We start from the raw sequence: 22,815 nt of genomic DNA, 5'->3' as shown, positions 1-22,815 counted from the left end.
ATATTAGATTGTTGTCGATAGTTGAAGATAAGATTCTACAATTGAAAGAATTTTAATGAAAAACCATTCATAATACTAGCCTAGCCTCCAAAATTTATTAAAATATTTAAAACCAAATTAGATTAATGAAATAATTAAAACGGCAAAATAAGAAAACACAAATCCAACCGTACTCAAGTGGTTCATGCAATACATACGTGCCATATGAAAGTCAAGGTTGTCTAACAACCTAGCACTATACGGCTTGCCGCACGTGCCTTCACCACCCCACAAAGCACTAGCTAGGTAAAGCCTAGTAGCGTTTGCTACGGGTATAAGGTGATAGACACAAGGCCACGGCTGCTTGCCCCTTTACACCAAAACAACAAGTACACACACGCACTCAAAACGCTCGCACACCCTACCGCACCATAGCAGCCATCTGTTGCGCTACGGCAGCAACAAGCACGCACGTAGCATAGCCGCAGCACGCTGCTGCGTTGCCGCTGTGGCTGGGCGCGCATGCCACGCACATGGCCGCACACAACCATCGAGCAGTCCCTTTGTCAGCCACATGCGGGCTGCTATGAAGCCCGGCTAGCCAAGGGAGGCTTTGCCTCGATTTGCGTGCCATAGCCTCCGGATTTCAATCCCAAATTTCGAGTGACAATTTATTAATTTCAAATTAATTTTAGAACTAATTTTAATGAGGAAAATTGAAAAATTAAACAAGTCTAACTTAAATAAAATCATCCATGTGCATGTAACCAAAACTATTTCCAAGAACCATTCTTTAATAAAAATTGGTTTAACTTGGTGCAACAAAAATAAGAGGGAAATTACTCACTATTAATTTAATCAATTTAAATTAATCTTGAGTATTGACAAAATAAAATGGAGTTGGAAAAATGAGCATAAGTTCAATAAAGATTCCAATTTTAATACTTGTGAGTCCTTGAAAAATTATATCTTCCAATATGAAGATAAACAAATTTCTATGACAAGTTTCAAACTTTATGATTCCAATCAATTAAAAAATGATTAAATCAACAAATTTCAACAAAATTTCATGGAATTTAGTAACTCAAAGTTTCAATCACTTAACATAATTAAAGATTGAATCTTTAGTACTTAGAAGCCTCAAAGAACAACAATTTCACACTTAATGAAATCAATTTGCAATTATGTGAAAAATAAAACCAAGCTTTCAAACACAAATTACCACCAAGTAATCATGCCTAAAGAGGTTTAAAATTGCATATAAAATATGTATTGAACCAATTACGTAGCAACCATAAACATGCAATTAATTTTCAAGGTTAGAAAGACTTAAAATTTTTTGTAAAAATGAAAAACCCCTCGAAAAGTGCATTTTTGGTTGTTTTTTTGGCTAAAAACCGAGTCCTAAATGGGTAAAACCATTTCCAGAATGCCTAATCCACCCAAAATTCACTATTTTTGGGTCGAAATCTGGGTTTGGGAGCTAAAGTTAGCTCTAATACGAGGTTAAGATGGATAAAACGAGCTACTAATCTAATTAGCAACTTTAAACCAGAAAAATTAAGCCATAAAAACTCCTTGAATAATATTATGATTTTAAAAATAAACAAGCGAGGCTCCGATATTGCTGTTGAGGTTTGGTGATTTCGACTCACTGCAGAAACAAACCTAAAAACAAGACCGCACTCGCAATAAATATAACCATAAACATAATTAAATTAATCACAATATTAAGATAAAACTATTACCTTTTGAGCGTGCTTCGCCCGACTGCTTGGGCTCTTACTGGAAAGCTAGCTTCGAAATTACGAAACCTCTGACGATGATCCACCCGCAATAACGATCATCGATAAGGTCCAATGTCTTGGGGTAAGCAAGACCCAACCTATAAACCCGAATAATTGAGTTCAAAGGCTTTCACTAAATGTGATACCTTTTCCAACTCTTGAGTTCAAAGGTTTTCACTTACTTGTGATCCCTTTTCCAACTCTTACTCAAACATCATTTCCAATGCCCTTACTTGGGTATTTATAGGAAATGATGAGAGTATGATTGTCTCTCCCACCAATGCGGGATAGTGAGATTTTCACATTTTATTTTAAAGGTAAAATAAAATTATTTAAGCAAACTATTAATAAATCAACAAGTGTCAACTATTCATGAGAGAGCAAGTGAGGACCACTTGGAGAGGGGGGACTAAACTTGCTCCCAACTCTCTCCCTCTCCTAGAGCCACATGTCCTCTCCCTTTAAGGCTCTCATTTAATCCTCCCTTGCACTCGGCCCAGCTACCCGCACAATGGAGGCAGGGTTGCTGCTACTTGCAGCCAGCAAGACCCGCACTCCAAGTGCGGGTTGCTGCTGCTTGCTCCCCCTAGGTGCTGAGGCTTGCCTTGGCTACTAGCAATGGTGCGCTAGCACGCACCAACCAGCCTAGGCTTGGCTTGGTGCGCATGCTAACCACCATGCTATGCATTATGCCCCTAGCACTCGGATTGCTCGATGCACCCCGATGCTAGGGTTATTTTGGGAATTATGTTGATTTATTACTATTTGCACGTATCGTCTTTTATTTTTTTTCGACTCGATTTTTTACGCTTGGTTTCGACGCTCTAAGCTCGAATTTTCGACGTCTAAATAAATATTACTCGGTCAACTCATTAATTCCTTCCGAATTAATTAGTCGCTTCGGCTCGTTGATTGCTTGGGTGTTACCCGAAGGTTTCAGTCAAGATTAAGTTGTAATATTAATTATGCATTAATATTACTGATCGGAAGTGGCCTCCACCCAGGCTTTCCGATCATTTGACCTTACAGAATATATTAGCTTTCTAATAATTCTGAACCCACTATCAGAATAATACACTTGTTTGAAGGACACTATTCCTTTCAGATTTGTGAGTAGTTAATTAGCTAGGGGTTGGGTGAAGACCTCACCAAGCCATGGGTTGATTGATGTATGTGCTTGCATGTTCATTTTGGGTTTATGATTGATTGTTAAAGATTTGGTTAATTGCATGTGTATTTGGATGGCCACTTATTGCTCATATATTCACTTCTATGCTTGCATTGAGAGATGGAGTCTAGTTGTGAGCACTTTCTTATATGATTATGCTAAATTCCTCTTGATTACGGTTCCTTGTTTGAATGATGTAGTAGTCTTAGTTGCAACAATTAGGTGAGAAACCCCAATTGCTTGTGCCTTAATGCTTTCTTGGACCGATCAAAAGACAAACCCAAGTTAGTAGTCTACTTCCCATTGTTAAGACTTGGTTGGCCTATCTTGTTAGTTGAGTTTGGTTTAGGAATGCTTAATGTTGTAGCTTTGAAAGAAGGCAATGTTGAGTGCCCTTTCTATCACCCAATTTGTGTCCATGCTTGCCAATTTTTTTGACCCATTGGTTGGGTTGGTGTCGGTTCCCATTTCCCCTAGTGTTTGTCTCCATAGTAGCTATTTAATCAAAACCCCCAATTTGTGACCGAATTAGCTTATAACCGTTTTATACTCTTGGTGTTCTTTACTCATTCCCTGTGGATACCATCCTCTACTTACCCTACACTTGTCTTAGGTTGGTTTAGATATAAATATTGTTTGGCTTTAGGGTGATTGTCCGTCTACCAATTATCCCTCTACTTAAATGGCGTCGTTGCCGGGAAATGGCGTTAAGCATTGAGTTACTTGTGAGATATGTGAGTCTAGTTCATTTGTATAGTTTTATTTTTCTTTGTTTTCTTTGACTAACCTACTAATCTCCCATCTAATATTCTTTGTTTTATGCCTAAACGCAACAAAAGAGCACTTCCTCTTGTGCCGTTGAACCTTGAGCTTGAAAAATTGGTAAGGGCAAATCGAAGAGAAAAGAGGGTTATAGATAGTGGTGCTACATCAAGCAAGTCACAAGTGGTAGTTGAGTCCGATCACTCTAGTTATAGTGAGCCTAGTGGAGACACCACTCCATTAGAGTCACTGAGGACAAATTCTCCAACTTCTCCACCTCTTCACCAATTCGAAATGGCTCTTCTGAACAAAACTTTGAGAGAGTTTGGTGTTCCTCCACCATATCAAGAAGCAAGTGGGATTGCCACTCCCGCTATAGAAGCAAACAGCTTTGAGATAAGGCCCGCCCTTATCACCTTGATTGAGGGTCATCAATTCTCTTGGCAAATCATGAGGATCCCATTGCACACCTTAAGCAATTCACATGGTATTGTAGCACCGTGAAGGCAAATGGGGTGACTGCGGAGTACATTCTCTTAAGCATGTTCAAATTCTCTTTAACGGGCAAGGCAAGTGATTAGCTTGATAGGTTGCCTCCAAACTCATTGAACACATGGAACGAGGTGACTTCTGCATTCCTTGGGAGGTTCATTCCTCTTGGGAAAACAGCGGAGTTGAGGTCTAAGATATCAAACTTTCAACAAGACCCCGACGAGTCTATCTATGATGCTTGGGAAAGATTCAAGAGCTGCCAACAATAATGCCCCCACAAGGGCATGGAAGATTGGCTCTTTCTCTATGGGTTTTATAGAGGTCTCTTGAGATCGGGCTGCATACTCTTGGATGGGGTATCGGGTGGACCTATCATGAACAAGCCACCCACGGAGGCACTAAAGATCATAGAGGATATAGTTCAAAACTAAACCGATTAGAGCGCCGATGAGAGAAGCACTTCCAAGAAAGGGGGAAAGTATGAGGTAAATGCTATCAACTTGATTAATTCAAAATTAGATGCTTTGTCTTCTAAATTTGATCAACTTCAATCCTCTTCTCTATCCCCTTCCCCACGTGAATATTCATATGCATCTAGTTCATTAAATGATAATATGTCAATACAAATGATGTCATGTGATACTTGTGGAAGTAATGATCATGTAACTTTGAAATGCTATTTGCTAAATGATTCATGCTCCCCTTTCCCTTCCATGGAACAAGTTAATGCAATCAACAATAGTCAAACCAATCCTAGGTATGACCCTTATTCCAACACCTATAATGAGGGATGGAAACATCACCCAAACTTTGGTTGGAAAGGGGGGCAAACCTAAGGAAATGATCAAGGTTAATATAGTGGCCAAAAACAATAATCAAGGAAATTATAGGAACCAAAGTAATGGTAACTATGTGTCAAATAATCAAGTGAACCATCAAAATGACAATAGATACCACTAAAAAGGTCAATGTTCTTTTAACAATAACCCACCCGGTTTTAATGGAGGAAATAGACCTACCCTTGCTCCTATCCCTCAACCTCCTCTCATGATTCAAGCTCCCCCTCCTAAGTCAAGTCTAGAAATAATAATGGAAAATTTTGTTAATGCTCAAAGCAAGAAGACCAATGACTTAGAGGAGAGTATCAAAAGATGCTAAAAACTCAAATAACTCAACTAGGTAATGCTCTTAAAAGTAGCAATTCTAGCACCTCTTTTCCTAGTCAAGCCATTGATCCAACGGAACATTGTAATGCAATCATAAATAGATGTAGAACTAGCATAGATGAAACTCCACCAATGAGCTTGCAAAATGAGAGTGAGAGTGAGGAGGTCAAAGAAGAAAAACAATGTGAGGTATCTAAGTCAAGTGAGGATGAGATGGTTGTTAGAGTGAGTCCACCACAGTGAGCTTAACCGAAAATTGTAGTGCAATTATCAATAACCACTCACCCACTAAACTAAAAGATCCCAGAAGTTTCTCTATTCCTTGCTCTATTTAGAACATTTCTTTTTAAAATGCCCTATGTAATCTAGGAGCTAGTGTGAGTTTGATGCCTTTTTCGGTTTATGAGAAGCTTAGTATAAGTGGTTTAGTACCCACTAATGTCACTCTTCAACTTGCCAATTGATCCACCAAATTCCCTAAAAGTAAGGTTGAGGATGTCCCTTTTAAGGTAGGTAATTTCATCATTTTGGTTGTTTTTTTGTGCTAGAAATGACGGAAGATGCTCTTTCCCCTATCATCCTAGGTCGACCTTTCTTAGCAACGGGTGGTGCAATCATTGATGTAAGGGAAGGAAAACTCACATTGAATGTGGGTGATGATAAATTTGTCTTACTATTGATCCCAAGAGAGGAAGTCCTTCCCCCACAAAATATTGCATGACACTAGATGCTATTAGTGATAATGATTTGCATGATTTGAGAATGCTTTGTGCTACTAATCCTCTTTTTAATGTCCATGAGTTAAAGCAAGGTTTGGATAGATTTGATGAGGTGATTGTCATGCTTGCTTGTCTCAAGACAATGCTTGAAGAAGGTGAGTCTAGTGCTCACAAGGATGAAGAGGGTGACATCAAAGCTTTCAAAAAAAAGAGGAAGAGAAAATCAAAGAGAAAAAGGAAGAAGAAGCATTCAAAAGAAGTTGAAAATGAAAATGGAGTAGGTGTTAGTCATGAAAACAATTTGGTTTTGCCTAAGATGGCAAGTTGTAATGATGAAAACAATGGTTACGAAATAGTTTTGAACTTTATCCCACCTTGAGGATATTTTTCGAATTTGCGTCAAGCTAGTGACGTTAAAGAAGCGCTCCCGGGAGGCAACCCGAGTATTTTTTATTTTACTAAAAAAAACACAAAGTTCAAGTCTTCCAACAATAACCAACAAGAACCAAGGTACCAGGGAGGTTAAAGCTTCAAAGAAGGCTCGATCCTTGAGTTAGTCTTCTTTCTCCCCCTTTTTATGTGCTTTTATTGCTTAACATTGAGGACAATGTTTATGATAGCTTGGGGGGAGTCATTTGCATGCCTTCTTGAAACGTTGGTTTGTTTTGGTTGTTTCATCACTTCTCTAATATCCAAGGCCCTAAATCCAAATTTGCTTCCTTGAAATCCAAATTCTTATAATGTGAATATTAGTTTCCCCTTTTCTAGTTAGTATTGTGAATATTTCCAAAACAATGAAAAACAAAAAAAATGCCCAAGGATGAGACTCAAATGACGATATTTATGTGTTTTTCTTGATTGACTCTTGAGTGATGAGTAAAGTTCTCTTAGAAGGGTGTATGCAAGAGTTGGGGTCATTTAGAGAATTATTAACCTTGATTGCATTAGTGTCTAAGAAATGAAAACCGATGAAAGCTCAATTGCACATCTAGCATAGGATATTATCTAAGTTTGCCCAAAGAAATATATGTTTGATTTAGATTGTGGTCCCTTGTGCCCTTGATGTGCATCCTCCTCCTCCCCGAAATGAAACTCTATTAGGGAAGTGGTTCTACTTGTATCATGTGTAATAAGTGGCATAACAACCACATGTTTTGAATAAGGAAAGAGCCGCTCACAGTTACAAGAAGCGAGGGCAATGAAATTAAAAAAAAAAAAAAAAGAGAGAGAAAAAAAGAAGAGCATAAAAAGAAAAAAGAAAAAAAAAAAAAAAAAAAAAAAAAAAAAAAAAAAAGGGAGAACAAAAACTCCCCCCTAAATTCTCAAAAAAAATTATTTTCTCTTCTTTAGAGGTTAACTTGTGGATATCCCCCACACCGTTTCTACATTGTTATATCTTGTGAAATTCTCGATTTAAAGTGTAGTTAAAGGGCCTTGGGTGTGCATTTTAGGAGGTGGACTAGCATTTTGAGATTTTATAACCGAAAAAGGGCTTGTGATAACTTTGGAATATCTAGATGTGCTCTAATAAACTAGTAAAAGGTCTAAGGAAATAGCCTAGTGTAACCTTGCTTAGTTCTTCTCTTTACCCCCAACTCATGTGTACATTTATATGATTGGTAATTCTCAAAAGTTGCTCACTTATCTTGCTTGTGATTCATATCCCGATGAGTTAACTTGGGCGATAAAAACTTTGGAATTTGTCTAACCATTGATGGTTTGTTTTGGTTTTTGTGTGAGTTGCGGGTTATGCTCATTGGAAATCCTCACAAGATAAAAACTCGTCCTCCAAGGCGACTTAGGGGTTTAAATTTCTTTTCACTTGTGCTAAAAGTGATTATGGTTGTTACCATACGGATTTGTGTATTTGTGCTTCCTCTTTGTTGCCTCCCTTGGTTTGATTATTAACAAGTTATTTTCCTTTTTTGGTTTGAAATGTTTGTTTTGCTTGAGGACGAGCAAAAGCTTAGCTTGATGGGATTTGATAACTTGTTATTTAGTATGATTTTAGGGTGTTTTTGACCCTTCTTTACTTGATAAATCAGTGTTTTAGTTCACTTTTATTCTATTATTGTGCAATTTTTGTGTATCCTATACTTCATGGGTTGTTAGTGTTTTTGTTGAGATTTTAGGTCCAAAGACGACCAATTGAAGCCTATGGATGATGAACCAAGGTTAGAAGCAAGAAGATGATGGAAAGAATCCAAGGAAAAGGAGCCAAGTCAAGAAGAAAGAGAGATGTGCTGTGGAGAGGCCTCTCCTAGTCCTTGGAGAGGCCTCTCCAAGCTCCACCAAAAGTTCCTGCCAAATTGTTGCACAAGTGAGGAAATAATGAGGAGCGGCCTCTCCTGATCTTGGCGCGGCCTCTCCACCTAGAGAGACCTCTCCATGTCATCGAAGAGCCTCTCCACCTTGATGCAAAAGTTCCTGCCTCCCTTGACAGATTCAAGAATTTTCGCATGGAGAGGCCTCTCGCTCCAACATAGGGGAGCGGCCTCTCCACCTTTTTGGAGAGCCCTCTCCACCCTGCTACGGAACATTCTGTCCCAATTTCTCCCACTTTAGAGTGGCCTCTCTAAGACATGGAGAAGCCTCTCCAACCCTTAGGAGAGGCCTCTCCATGCCTTGGAGAGGCCGCTCTCGATAGGTCCTGCGAGCTTTCTATTGCGGAGTTTACTATGTAATTGGGGGTTATAAATAGTTTTTGAGGGCTAATTTATATGGGGCTTCTTCTCTCTTAATTCCCTTTAGTTTTCTTAGGTCCTTAGTTTCTCTAACCCTCTTTAATTAGTTTAGTTTTCCTCAAAACTCAATCATTTTAAGAATCATTTGAAGTTTGTTCTATCAATTCCAGCAACAATTTTTCTCAATCTTGAAGCATCAATTAGTAATCTCTTTATCTCTCCTTTGTTATTTATTTTTCTGATTTTATCTTTGATTAATCTTAGTTCTTGCTTAATCTTTGTTAATTTTTCTTGCATGTTCAACCATCCTTGTTTAATCTATCTCCTATTTTAATTGAATTCATGTTAACCCTAGATTAAATTGCTAGATTTTTTTCACCATGATTTATGAGTATTTAATAGCTAGGGGTTGGGTGAAGACCTAACCTAGCCATGGGTTGATTGATGTTTGTGCTTGCATGTTCATTTTGGGTTTATAATTGATTGTTAAAGATTTGGTTAATTGCATGTGTATTTGGATGGCCACTTTTTGCTCATATATTCACTTCTATGCTTGCATTGAGAGATGGAGTCTAGTTGTGAGCCTTTTCTTATATGATTATGTTAAATTCCTCTTGATTACGGTTCCTTGTTTGAATGATGTAGTAGTCTTAGTTGCAACAATTAGGTGACAAAACCCAATTGTTTGTGCCTTAATGCTTTCTTGGACCGATCAAAAGACAAACCCGAGTTAGTAGTCTACTTCACATCGTTAAGACTTGGTTGGCCTATCTTATTAGTTGAGTTTGGTTTAGGAATGCTTAATGTTATGGCTTCGAAAGAAGGCAATGTTGAGTGCCCTTTCTTTCACCCAAGTTGTGTTCATGCTTGCCTATTGTTTTGGCCCATCGGTTTGGTAGGTGTTGTGTCCCATTTCCCCCTAGTTTTTGTCTCCATAGTAGCTATTTAATCAAAACCCCCAATTTGTGACCGAATTAGCTTACAACCGTTTCATACTCTTGGTGTTCTTTACCCATTCCATGTGGATACGATCCTTTACTTACCCTAGACTTGTCTTAGGTTTGTTTAGAAAGAAATATTGTTTGGTTTTAGGGTGATTGTCCGACGACCGATTATCCCTCTACCAACTACCTCTAAAATTGAATCTTGTTTTCCATGTGCTAGCAAAAGTGGAGCCAAATTTCCTTGGTTCTTGGTCAAAACCAATGCATAAGAGTATGTCAATTTATGTACCTAACATAAAGCACATAAACAATTCCATGAGTCACAAACTATTCTAAAAAGAAAAGAGAATAAAAGCAATAAAGCACGGGTTACTTCCCGAGAAAGGCTTGTTTAAGGTCTAAGTTTGACCGCTCTAGTAAATAATATTGCAACGAACGCAAAAGATTGTCAAATGCACTACTACACGTCTCATAAGATAACAAGTAGGAAAATGAGGGGAAGAGGACATACAGAAAGGTTAGTGCACGCAAATGAGGAGAGAGATGCAAAGAAAAAGAAGAAAAATCGAAAGAAAATTCAACAAAATAAGAAGAAGAAGAAGAAGGAAAACTTTCCTCAAAATGTTTATGGGTGGCAAAATCACCCTTTTCCTCAATTATCATTGAGTGGGGAGCTTGAATATCACAAATAGAAGGAGAGTCTCCAATAGGCTCCTTGACGAAAAAAGGGAGGGACATAGCATAGTAGGGGGATATGGTTAAAGTTCCTTGAAAAATGGATGTGAGAAGAAAGGATATGAGAAATGGTCTCACAATTGATCTTTTTTTCCCCACCTTTGCATTACATCATTAATAAGGAAATGAAAATCATTCATTGAATTCTCAAAAGAAGAACACTCATGATCTACATTTCCCTCAAACAACCAATCTCCAAGATAAACAACCTCATCTTCCCTATCACAATGATAAACAACATTTCCCTTAGAAATCTAAATGCCTAAGATCTCAAAACCATGCAGAATGGATACAAATTCATCTCAAACTCATTTTTTCCCATGAAACATTCTCAATGAACTCACTCAAAAAGGCTATGGTTTTTTATTTGAACCTCACAAAATGTATGGTACATAACCTCAAATGAGTCCAAATACTCATGGATAGAAAAATCACAAATATGCACTTGATATTCATCAAAATAAGAAAGGGGGTTTGCATTCACAAAATCATCATTTAATTCATTCTCAACTCGTTTTCCTTCACTAAAAATCTCACTAATGTCTTCCTCACACTCTTTTGATTGCATTAAAACATCATCATCATCATCCTCAACACACACATGGTATTTGAAAGATTTAAGATCATGCAACAAAGATGACAACTGGCTTTCTATCTCTTCCTTTCTCCTCATTACCTCCTCAATACGCTCCTCACTACTTTTCATCATCTCCAATTGACATTTCATACAATTTAAAAACAACTCCTTACTTAGCCCAAAATTAGAATCAAGCTCAACACGCCTAATAAGGGATTCTAAATAATCAATAGAAGACTCACAAGATGAAAAAAATTGAGGGTTAATAAAGGAAGAAGGATCACAACCAAGATTGTAAACATCAACATCAAAAGGATGAGTATAATCATCACCATGGGGAGAGGAGGCACAATCAAGCATACAAGATTCATTATTGGGAGAAAAAGGTACATCATAAGAAAGCATGCTAAATAATGAAGAATATTGAAATACACCATGCTCATCAACATTGGAATGCACCTCATCATCATGAACATTAGGGAAAATAGAGTTAAAATCATTTCTTTTAGGTTCACTAATGAGATCATGTGACAAATCATGGGAATTCATGTTAACATTAGAAGAATCGAGACATTGCACATCAATATTAGAAACATGATTACCCCTATTATAAACATCCCTAGCAAACCAACCATAAAAATCTAAAGCATCATCAATTGATAATGCTCTAATTAACCATTATACATGCTTTCAACAATATTCCTAGTCTTCTCATTCATACCAAAATAACAAATCTCAAAAGTCCCCTAAAGAATACAACAACTAGGATCAACAAATCCCTCAAGTCTATTGAAATAGTTACAAAAAGGCTCATTATCATATTGAAGAAATGAGAAACATGCCATTTTTTTAACAAAAACAATCAAACAAATAAATAAAATAAATAAAAACAATAGTATACACAAAGACCTAGACTCAAGCAATAAAAAAAAATCAACATTGACACCGTTCCCCGGCAACGGCGCCATTTTGAACGCGGGAAAATTAGGTCATTGACTACCCTCCTCACGGCCAAAAAAAATTTATTATAATACTAAACTAACCCCCTAAAAAATTCTAGTGGTAAGTTGGGAGTTAAACCACACGGAACGGTAATGTTAGATTATTCTCGATCTAATGCTTAAGTACGCTGAAGTTGTTTTATGGATAAAGGACACTACAACTAAACTAATACACATATGAAGAACAAGATATTATAAAGTCTGCTAGGGGCAAAGATCAACTTCAAACAATTAACAAGTTAATGAGAATCCATTTAATAATCAATCATGCAAAGAAAGAATTAAAATGGGAATTAATTGCACTCAAGAGCACCTCTATAATTCCTAACCTAAATCTCTCATTGACTAGGTGCGCAAAAGAAAATTTACCCAAAATACAATCAAATATATCAATTCTAATTTAAAATCCCTTATCAAACTAGAACTAATATGTAATTAATAAGTTTGATATCATGAGAGATCAATTCAATCTAAAACAAACAACATGTCATCATCAATATAATCAATTTAATCACACAATTATCATCAAATTTATCTCAAATAAACTCAATTAACCATTACAAAGCTTCACTCAACATCTGGTAGAAAGAAATCTACTCAAACATGATTAACAAAGCAATTAAATAAAGCATAAAGAGAAAAGAGAGTAAGAATGTTCATTGATATAAGATGGAGATATTCAAATTATCTAATTCCTCCTTTGATTATCTAAAATCCATGAAAACCATTATGCTTCTCACTTTCTCTCTCTAAGTATTGAGTTTTTCTCTCTTTAAAAACCCAAACCTAATCTAAAAACTACTTAAAATATGAATTCCTACCTCTAAAATGAGCAAAAAAATATATTCATACTCCTTACTAAATTGCCCATGAACAACACGTATAGGAGCGGGCGCTCCAAAGTTTGTGCACGGGTGCTCCTAGATGCAGCTAAAAGAGGCAGAATTGTTTTAGAAATTTTAGAGCAGGCGCTCCTCTTAGACTGCGCGCTCGCTCCTACGCGCTAGAGAAAACTGCTCAGCTTTAAAAGAACATAACTCCTTCATTTTAGATCGGAATTGAGCATATGACCTTTTGGGCGAGATAAGCTTTCATCTCCAATTGGAATCAGTCCAAAATGTTTTGTAGATCAAAAGATATAGGTGTTTGAAGTTTGATCTTTTGCAAATTGAGTGCACATTTCTTCATTACTTGTTCTTTTATGTTTTATATTTCTTCAATCTTGAACAATGAACTTATCCAAGTGTTCCTAAACATAAGAACAAACAATAAAGTTTAATCTAATGCAATAAGCAACCAAAATATGCAAAAAAGCCAAAATTGAACAATAACGACATTTCACACGCAAACATGACAAATGTAATAAAACGTTAATAAAAGCAAGTAAAAATATATCAAAACTATGAAATACTAACTAGAAAATCCTAAAAAATAGTGACATAAATGACACTTATCAGTATAATAGTTCTTCTACTTACTTACAAAAACTAGCATGTATCATTCTTTGAAAAAACATCCCAAATAAAATGGTGTATACATTGAAATTTCTAATAGTCTTATGATTTTTGACTACCACAATTTTTAAAAATGGACGTCTTAGGATTTTTTTTTTTTATAATTTATTTTTAATTAGTAATATAAATTAAAAATAATTTCTAAAGAATTCTAAATAATTTTTATCCTCCAATTTTATTTGTTGATATTTTTGAAAGTCTGAAAATAAAAAATATGTATAAAATAATTAAAAAATGATTTTACTTAAAATTACGAATTAAATATGAATCAAAAAATAAATAATCTTAGATGTCTATTGTAAAAATTTGTAGTAGTCATAAGACTACATTAGAATCTTCGGTGCATACATTTGGTGAATCAAAGTGTGTGAGTATATCTCAAAAGAATCAATACTTTCATAGTTTCATCTATAATTTTATCATACATTATGATGTATAATTTAGTGTAAGGCCCCGTTCATTTCACCTTATTATTTTTGCTGAATTGAAATAATTTTTACTGAAACAAAATTATATTTTCCGAACTTAAAATTACTGAACTTAAACTAATTTTACTGAACTGAAATTATTTTTGCTGAAGTGAAATTATTTTTACTGATTTTCTATTATAATTGTTCTTTAAGAAAAGTGAATTTTATTAAATTGAACTTATTTTTACTAAACTGAAATTATTTTTAATTAATATTATTTTTTTAAGGTGAATTGAACGGGGCCTACGTATAAAAATATACAAAGTATTATTCAATCCATCCTCTAGAAATCTTAGAAGGGCCAATAGACAATTCTCTGGAACAGAGAGTATAAACACACGAGCATTTCGCGATCAACGAATTGTACCAATAATGGCTGCTCAAGTAGTCGAGTGAGTATTCACGCTTCCCACGAGGGCAGAAACCATATATTAGAAGACAATACAGAGGGAAGCTTGGATGACTTTTTGATTGGTTGTAATAATAAAAATAAATAAATAAATAAACCCTAAGTTTAAATAATAATATTAGGGGATTTAACAAAAATGAACCCGTAAATAGCTCCCTCGAGGGAAGCGTGGCACCGTTGTGAATTAAAAACCTTTCATAACAACATATCAACATGTCAATAACACTCAAATCTTATATGATATGCATATCCCAGTATTCCCATACAATAATCAAAAATTTTTGTATACATCCGGTTTACACTAATATTAGTGTACATCGAGCAGTACAAGGGTAACTTTTAACTAATTTTATGGTAATTTTTTGTCTTTTTTTGGGTAACTTTAAACATAATACAATTTTGATATAAATCAACAACAACAGAAGTTTTATAAAGGTAATTTAATTACATTCAATCACTAATAATTGATTTTTAGTCATTTAAAATTTGATTCTTTACTAATAAAACGTAGATAATTTTTATTTGAATTGGGTTACTTTAACTCATATTGGGGCAACTTTTATTCATTTCAAGGGTAACTTTTAATCACTTTAGGTTATCTTTATAATGGATGTACAATAATTATTGTACACCCGATTTTTTTTAAAGTTTGTGTACAATAATAAATTTCCAACTGTATACAATGAAGTATGGTCGTATAGCAGTGGTATGCAATTATGCATTTAATGCACATCTTAAATTTGATGATCATATTAAAATAATTATAATAATGTCATACTTTCATACCTAAAGTCGTTTTCCATGACTTCACAAGATGCTAGAATTTAGGAACACGTGTGGATTTTTATTTACATAATCGAAATTACTCCAATAAAAAAGAAAGATTCATAATGTACTTGTTTGTCAAAGCAATATAGAAACGTGTAGAAAAGCATTAAGTCTAATATAGAAACGTGTAGAAAGGCAATATAGATTCATAATGTAATGAATGTGATTATGTAAATTAAATGATACTCATACAATCTAATATATATATATAAAGGGGAGTTTTTCCCCGAGTTTTTAGAGAGCCACGTAGGATTTAATTTTCTTATCGCGCCATGTAAGATTATAAATTTAAGTTGTAGCCAATTAAATAAGAGATTATTAATTTCTTTTACAATTAAATAATTCAAATGTCATGTAAGCAAAATTGACGAATAAGATACTAAAGTTTAAATTAATAAAATACAAAATATTATCTTTTGAGATTAAGAATTTTATCTAATATTTTAAAGCTAATATAATAACAAAAATCACATAATATGAAAAATATTTTTTTAAAAAACTACTAACAAACCGTGCATCGCACGGGCTTCATCTAGTATATTTTAATAAAGAGATGGGTAACCATATTTTAGAGAAAAAAAAAATTAGACTATATCTCATGAAGTATAAGGATATACGTAGTAATTAAGTATTCACAAAGATCTAAATAGTACTTCAATTGCAACTCATTTTGGTTGTCTCATTTTGGTTGTCTTATACAATTACAATATTTAATCAACAAAAATGTTATACATAGCTTTTATGGCTACATATAAGCATTAAATTTACACTTGAAAATCGTGAAAAATTAAGAAATCAAAAAATATACACATTAGTTACACTTATTATGCGTGTTTTTGTCATGAATTCCTAATTTTATACAATTTTCAAGAATGTATTTAATCAGTTACATTATACTAAAGGCGAAACTTAGAGAATACTTGGCAAAATATTATAACTCTAAAACCACTTACTAAAAAAAACTTATTGTAATTAAATTATGACTTTTAGTTTGTATAAAATCTAAATAAATGTCCTTAAATATCAAATTGCCCATTATAACTATTACATGTGTAATTAATTTCTTTCACAACATTTCATACTTTTTACTACTAATTCTATTTATAATATTTATATCTACATTATTTTTGATAAAATTTATTGTCATTAGAATTATTTAACAACCGTGCATTGCACGGGGTTTAATCTAGTGTTTATATATAGCCTTTATGGCTACATATAGCATTAGACTTTAATCAAATGAATGGATTTGACACAATAATTGTTTGATTGGATTGAAATAAAAATCCATATAGGAATTAATAATCTTTAAAAACATATTTAAATGGTGCGATTTAACTTACAATTTATGAATTCATAAGCTTATAACATAAAGGTTCACCGTAAATTAAATTTTATAACAAGAAACCAAGTCACCGATTATATTTTAGATAAAATATCTTAAAACAGTACAAAATGTTTAATGAGGACCTAAGTATGGATCTAACTCTCTAACTCAAGTTCTTGATGTTTCAACTTGCTAAATCTATAATATTATTAAATCTCATGGAGACAATATGTTGATGACATATTTCACTCCTTGTCACAATGAGATTTATTTCATGACACCACATGAATGATGACATAACGTCACATATAAGCTCAGGTTCCGTTTACTTCATCTCATTTTTGCTGAATTAAAATTAATTTTACTAAACTGACATTATTTTTTGCTGAACTTAAATTATTTTTACTTTAGTGTAATTATTTATACTAAAATGAAATTAATTTTGTTGAACTGAAATTATTTTTATTGATTCTCTATTATAATTCTTCTTTAGCTTAAGTCCCGTTCATTTCACCTTAAAAAAATAATATTAAGTAAAAATAATTTCAGTTCAGTTCAGTAAAATTAATTTCAGTTCACTAAAAATAATTTTAGTTCACTAAAAATAAGTTCAGTTCAGTAAATTCAGTTTTTTTTTAAGAAGAATTATAATAGAAAATCAGTAAAAAAAAAAAAAATAATATCAGTTCAGCAAAAATAATATCATTTCAGTAAAATTAATTTAAGTTTAGTAAAAATAATTTAAGTTCAGCAAATATAATTTTATTTCAGTAAAAATAGTTTTAGTTTAGCAAAAAATAAGGTGAAGTGAACAGGGCGTTAAAGTTACTGATTTTTGTTAAACTAAAATTATTTTAAATGAACTGAAATTAATTTTACTAAACTAAACTTATTTTTATTGAACTGAAATTATATTTATTGAACTGAAATTATTTTTACCGTACATTATTGTTATAAGATGAACTGAACAGAACCTAATTATTTGGACCATATTTAATCTCTCACAACCCTTGGAATTTCTAACTTTTATAACCATTGTTGTTGTATCAAGTGGACAACCACATTGATTTACGGTAAATAATTCATTTTACTCTATTGTATTTGTATTTAATCCACAATTAATATATCACTCTATCACTTAATTAACATTTATGAGTTGTAACTTATCATTAACTTGGATTTTAAAAGTTTTTAAACATATTATACAAATCACTACTTAATTGTAAAATATATACTATTGCATCTCTCTTTCTATCCCCATAATTTTTCTACTTTATATTTTGTTATTTGAACTTGACATAATGTTATCAAGATGTTATTAAAACTTAAGGTAATTTTTCATTTATATTTAAACAAAATCTAGGTCATCGCTCGAGATTAAACTAGTTCTGTTTCAAATCTTGTTAGAGTCAAATTAGGAAAATTTACAAATTGCACCCATTTAAAGTTAGTTTTTTGCAAATTGCAGCCATTTAAAAAAAAATTGCAAATTGCAGCCCAAAAGTTCTTATAAATTGTAAATTGCGGTCCGATTCAACTTTTCATCAGTTTATGTGTCGAAAAATTTTCGATTAGGGTTTTAGGGGCCATTCTGGACCTTAATGGTCCGAATTAAACTCATAATTAGCAAAAAAAAAAAATAACGTAAGTGACTTGTTTTTACAGAAAAAAATAGTTGCCAACAAATAATTGCCCTCCCTCAAGCTTCTTTCATGGCCACCTCCATACCAACTCCCTTCCATAGCCACCACCACACCAACCTCCCCCCAACCACTTTGAAAGTTGAAACCCCTTAACATGACCATCCCTTACCCGAAAACCCCTTAACCCCTAAATCCTACAACCCCTTACCCGAAAGTCAATCGTCGCAGCCACTCCAAAACCCGACTACCCATGAAACCTCTAAACCCGACCACCCACGAAGCCCCTAACCCCCCCCCCCATCCCCCACAAAATTAAACCCAAACACCAAAATTAAACCCAAACCCAAAATGAAATTTAAACATAGAAAACGAAACCCAAACCTATAGAAAACCCAATTTGATACCCTAACCAAGAAAATCCGCAAAACCTAATTGAAATGGGAACCCAAACCCAAAAAACCCTAATGAAACTGTAACACCCTAGAAATTCCTTTCTTTAAATACTCATTTTACTCTTTTAAAAATACGATTTAGGAATAACTAAGACATTACCGCCACCGTGAAAACGGCTAAGGCAATTATCAAAGATACACAGCGGAAGACTCAAAATTTAAAACCGATTAAACAAGTCAACCCAAAGTCAACCAAACGAAAATAAAGTTTAAAACCAAACGAACAAGTCAAATAAAATCAAACTACAACTTGGAACCATTAAAGGCCCTTATTCAAAAACCGTTCCCAAATCAAACCTTTATGTTAGTCCACACATAATATATCATAAATAAGTAAAGCATAAAAACATTGTAATCTAATGAAAACTAATAGGATTCACTCTTCACTCATGCCCAATCATGATCATGCTTCAATACCTGAAAAGTTTATCTCTACTTGCTTCCACTACTCTCCATTAAAAATGGGTCATCATAGGGCCAAGGTAAAGACATGGCCAAAACACAAACACACACAATCAGCAAAGCTGAGTACATAAGCGAAAAATAGCCACACTAACATGCTTTCACCTATCAACACCCACTTATCTCATTGCACCTGTTCACAAATACACCAATCAACACAATACAATGACTAGACCCTAATTAATTCATTTTGCATTGATTACGCATCGAACGGGTTTCCACCTATTAACCTCCCCCAAATAAATTTGAGGTTAACTGGCACGGGAGCTAACCGTGCCAGCGACAAAACCACACAAAGGTGGCGGAATTCCTGCGCATAATAATAAATAATAAAAAAGAATATACAGCGTCCTGTACTCCATTGGAAGTTATGGTTAAATATAAAACCCTATAACCCCCCCCCACTGTTCATACTCAAGGTATATACGTTCCAAGAGTTTTGGTGCGTAATCTCTTTCACTTTACGTTATTTACATATTATTAGACTTGATGATGACTCTCAAAGCATAATAAGTCAATCAACAATAATAATTCAATCAAACAAACATACCAATTTAATTCTTGAATAATAAGTGACCACATAATATTTAATGTTGAACCCTTTTTAATTCTACCTCGGTGTCAAAGACACCTTAAACGCATAATGCGCCAAAAATCCTATCCCTCGGTGTTAAAAACACCTTAAGTGCACAAAGGCACCAACATACAATTTATTCCTTGTGTACATAGACACTTATATAGCTTCTTCCTCATGCTTAAAGCATCAATAAAAATTATTTGAACCATAATAAAATTCCTTTTCAATATTCCAAACATAATTAAACATGTAGTTTAATTAATCATGCCTTCTAACATGCCATAAATAAAAATGTGGTTCAAACACAACATGCCAAAAATACAATTTTCCAATCCATAAACCATCACAAATAATTCATGCTTCACCATTCAATCACAAACAGCATAAATTCACAATTCCATACATAAACCTTAGCATGATTCTACTTATAATCAATTACAAACAAACCTAGCATGATTCTACATCACCGAATTATGCTAAGGACGCGTACGTACCTTGAGTACGTTATTAAAACTGCCACGACTAGTAGAAATCGCTTACTTCAAAGTCTCCTACACATTAAATCCATAATAGAGTATTAATATCCACTCTAAACAAATTTCCAGCAATATATACTATTTTAAAACCCTTCATAATTTACTTAGAATAAGCTGGAATTATATTTAAAACACCATAAATTAAGTCCCAATTAATGGGTAATTAAAATTTCTTCAAGAAACCTAATATCAAGTGTTCTACATAAAATTCCAGCACTTTATTATACTTAAAACTTGCTGTAATTTGGTTTTAAAACATTTAAAACAAAGACCTACCCTATTATACATCATAATCTTTCAATAAATCATGAAACAAGAACCTAGGGTTTCAAAAATTGGGGCTTTTTAATTAAAAACCAAATCTGAAAATTAATTCACACAATTACAATAACCAAACATCAAAATTAAACCTCCAAACTCATAATTTATAATTAGACTATATCATAGATTAGTTTTAGGCAATAAAGATTTGATTTTTAAACAAGAAAAACCCTTCTTTTTTTTCGAAAAGGGGCTGCCAACAGCAGGGGGGCCGGCGCCACCTACCGGTGGTCGTCGCTGCTGCCGGCTGGTGCTGGTGGCCGGCGGCCCACCGGTGGTGGTGGTGGCTGCCGGTGGTGGTGTGCATGACAAGAGGGGAAGGGAAGGAGAGAGAAAGAAAAAAAAAGAAAGAGAAAAATAAAGAGAAAAGGGAGAGAAGTTTACCTTGGGTTTTCTCCACTCTGGGCAACGTTGAATTGCCTCATAAGAGAGATATTTATACCCCTTCTCTATCTCCCCTTTTACCCTAAACTTTCCTCCTTTATTTTTTTCCTAATCCCTTCCCTACTAAAACTTGTTACAAATCATAATTTCCTAAAATAAAACCCCAACTTCTATTAATTAATTAATTAAACGACTTTTCCTTTTTGTAAAATATTCCCAATTTACATGGAATAAATAATTAAAACATCATAGTTAAAATGGTAGAGTTATTTAAATACCCTTATAAAATATATATATATTAAATAAAATACGTATAAAATGTATATATATATTAAATAAAATACGTATAAAAATACAGGGTGTTACAGAAACCTCAATGGAGGAGAAGCCAACGACGAGGGAGGAGGTGAAGAAGGTTGCGGTGAATAGGGAGGCAGAAATTGGGATAGCAATGGTAGTGAAACCGAGAAAGGGAGGTGAGGAAAGGGGATGAAATGGTGATCATGTGGTGTTTAATAAGCAGTGGTGGGGAGCTAGGAAGGGAATATTATTTTTGTTTTATTTTTTTAATTAAAAAAATTAAAATTGGACCAATCAAAAGTTGACATGTGGCAAGTCACCTTCTAAAACAAGTTATCAATTTACAAAGGACTATAAGACCTCTTTTGAGAATATGGTGGTTAAAGATTGGATTGTTTCCAGACTTCGAAAAGGTGGGATTTTTTTAGCATAAAAAGAAAAATGTGGGATTATTAGTTTTCATTTTTCCTTAAACGAACATATTAGACTTTATTACACTTATTGAACCTTATTAAAACTTATTAGCCTTAATTGAACTTATTAGACCTTATTAGACCATATCATTAGACTTGATTAGAACTTGTTAATAGACCTTATTGTAGAAACTTATTAGACTTTATTTAACTTATTAGATCTTATTGTAACTTATCTGAACTGAACTAATCTGAATTTTATCAAAATTTATTGGGCCTGAAACTATTTTTATATGACTAGGGGAGAAAACAATCCCTTTATATAATGATATGATAAAATAAATTAATATATAGTAGCTTTTGAAAAATATTAATAATTCATCAACTATATTAATTTTTTATGAAACCCTATATTTCAAAGCTAAAAACTCCTCTCCACCACTAACTTGCCAAACACAATGTTTTGACTTGGTAAATAAACTGAAAAGATACTCCCAAATATGTATTGCATATCAAGTGTACTGTTAACATTTAATAAAATAATAATTATTATTTATTTTTTTTATTTTTTTTTGGTGTTTAGAGAGCCACAAGGGCAGGGGTGAGAATCGATCCCAGATCTCCTGCAATCGGGAAGGGAGCTCTAACCACTTGAGCTATCCTTCACTCTCAAAATTATTTTTAATAAAATTACTTTAATAAAATAATTAAAAATTGTTTATTGATAAAATTACTTTAATCACAAAATTACACTATATAAAAATTATTTTTAATGCACTTCGTTGTAAGTATAAAGGTAACCATATCATTATTCTTTAGAAAACTTAATATCTCTGTTCCACAATTTTAATTTCCATATGGGATATGCTAGCTTTTCATGGCACAATGTTTTAAGGAAAATGCTTTAGACACACCTTTATATGACAAGAGCGTTGATAACTGCACTCTCACAATGAGTGTGTCAAAATCAAATTTGAATGTTTCTAAACTAGTTTCCAGCAACTATTTTTAAATAATCCACTAAAAACCACTAATTTACCTTTGTGTCATTTATTATCTTTAAGATATTATCCCACCAACTTTACTTTAACAACAAACTTAGCCTGAAAACAAGCCACCACGCTGAAAAATCCTATAACCATCCATGGCCACCCCAACACTCACC

At 33.7% G+C, this 22,815-nt stretch overlaps 1 non-coding gene and 1 pseudogene across 1 annotated transcript; one reads left to right on the top strand and one right to left on the bottom strand.

The window, feature by feature from the left end:
- LOC145640054 (uncharacterized) overlaps positions 1-22,815 on the top strand; it is a 198,152-nt pseudogene that overhangs the window by 130,476 nt on the left and 44,861 nt on the right.
- LOC145641350 (small nucleolar RNA R71) lies at positions 4,368-4,474 on the bottom strand. Its single transcript, XR_014115386.1, has one exon. It is a non-coding gene; the product is annotated as a small nucleolar RNA R71 (small nucleolar RNA).

The sequence above is a fragment of the Chenopodium album genome, chromosome 7, assembly GCF_948465745.1.
Source record: "Chenopodium album chromosome 7, dcCheAlbu1.1, whole genome shotgun sequence".
NCBI lineage: Eukaryota > Viridiplantae > Streptophyta > Magnoliopsida > Caryophyllales > Amaranthaceae > Chenopodium > Chenopodium album.
Note: the sequence above shows the minus strand (reverse complement) of the source record. Positions and strands in the feature narration are given on the sequence as shown.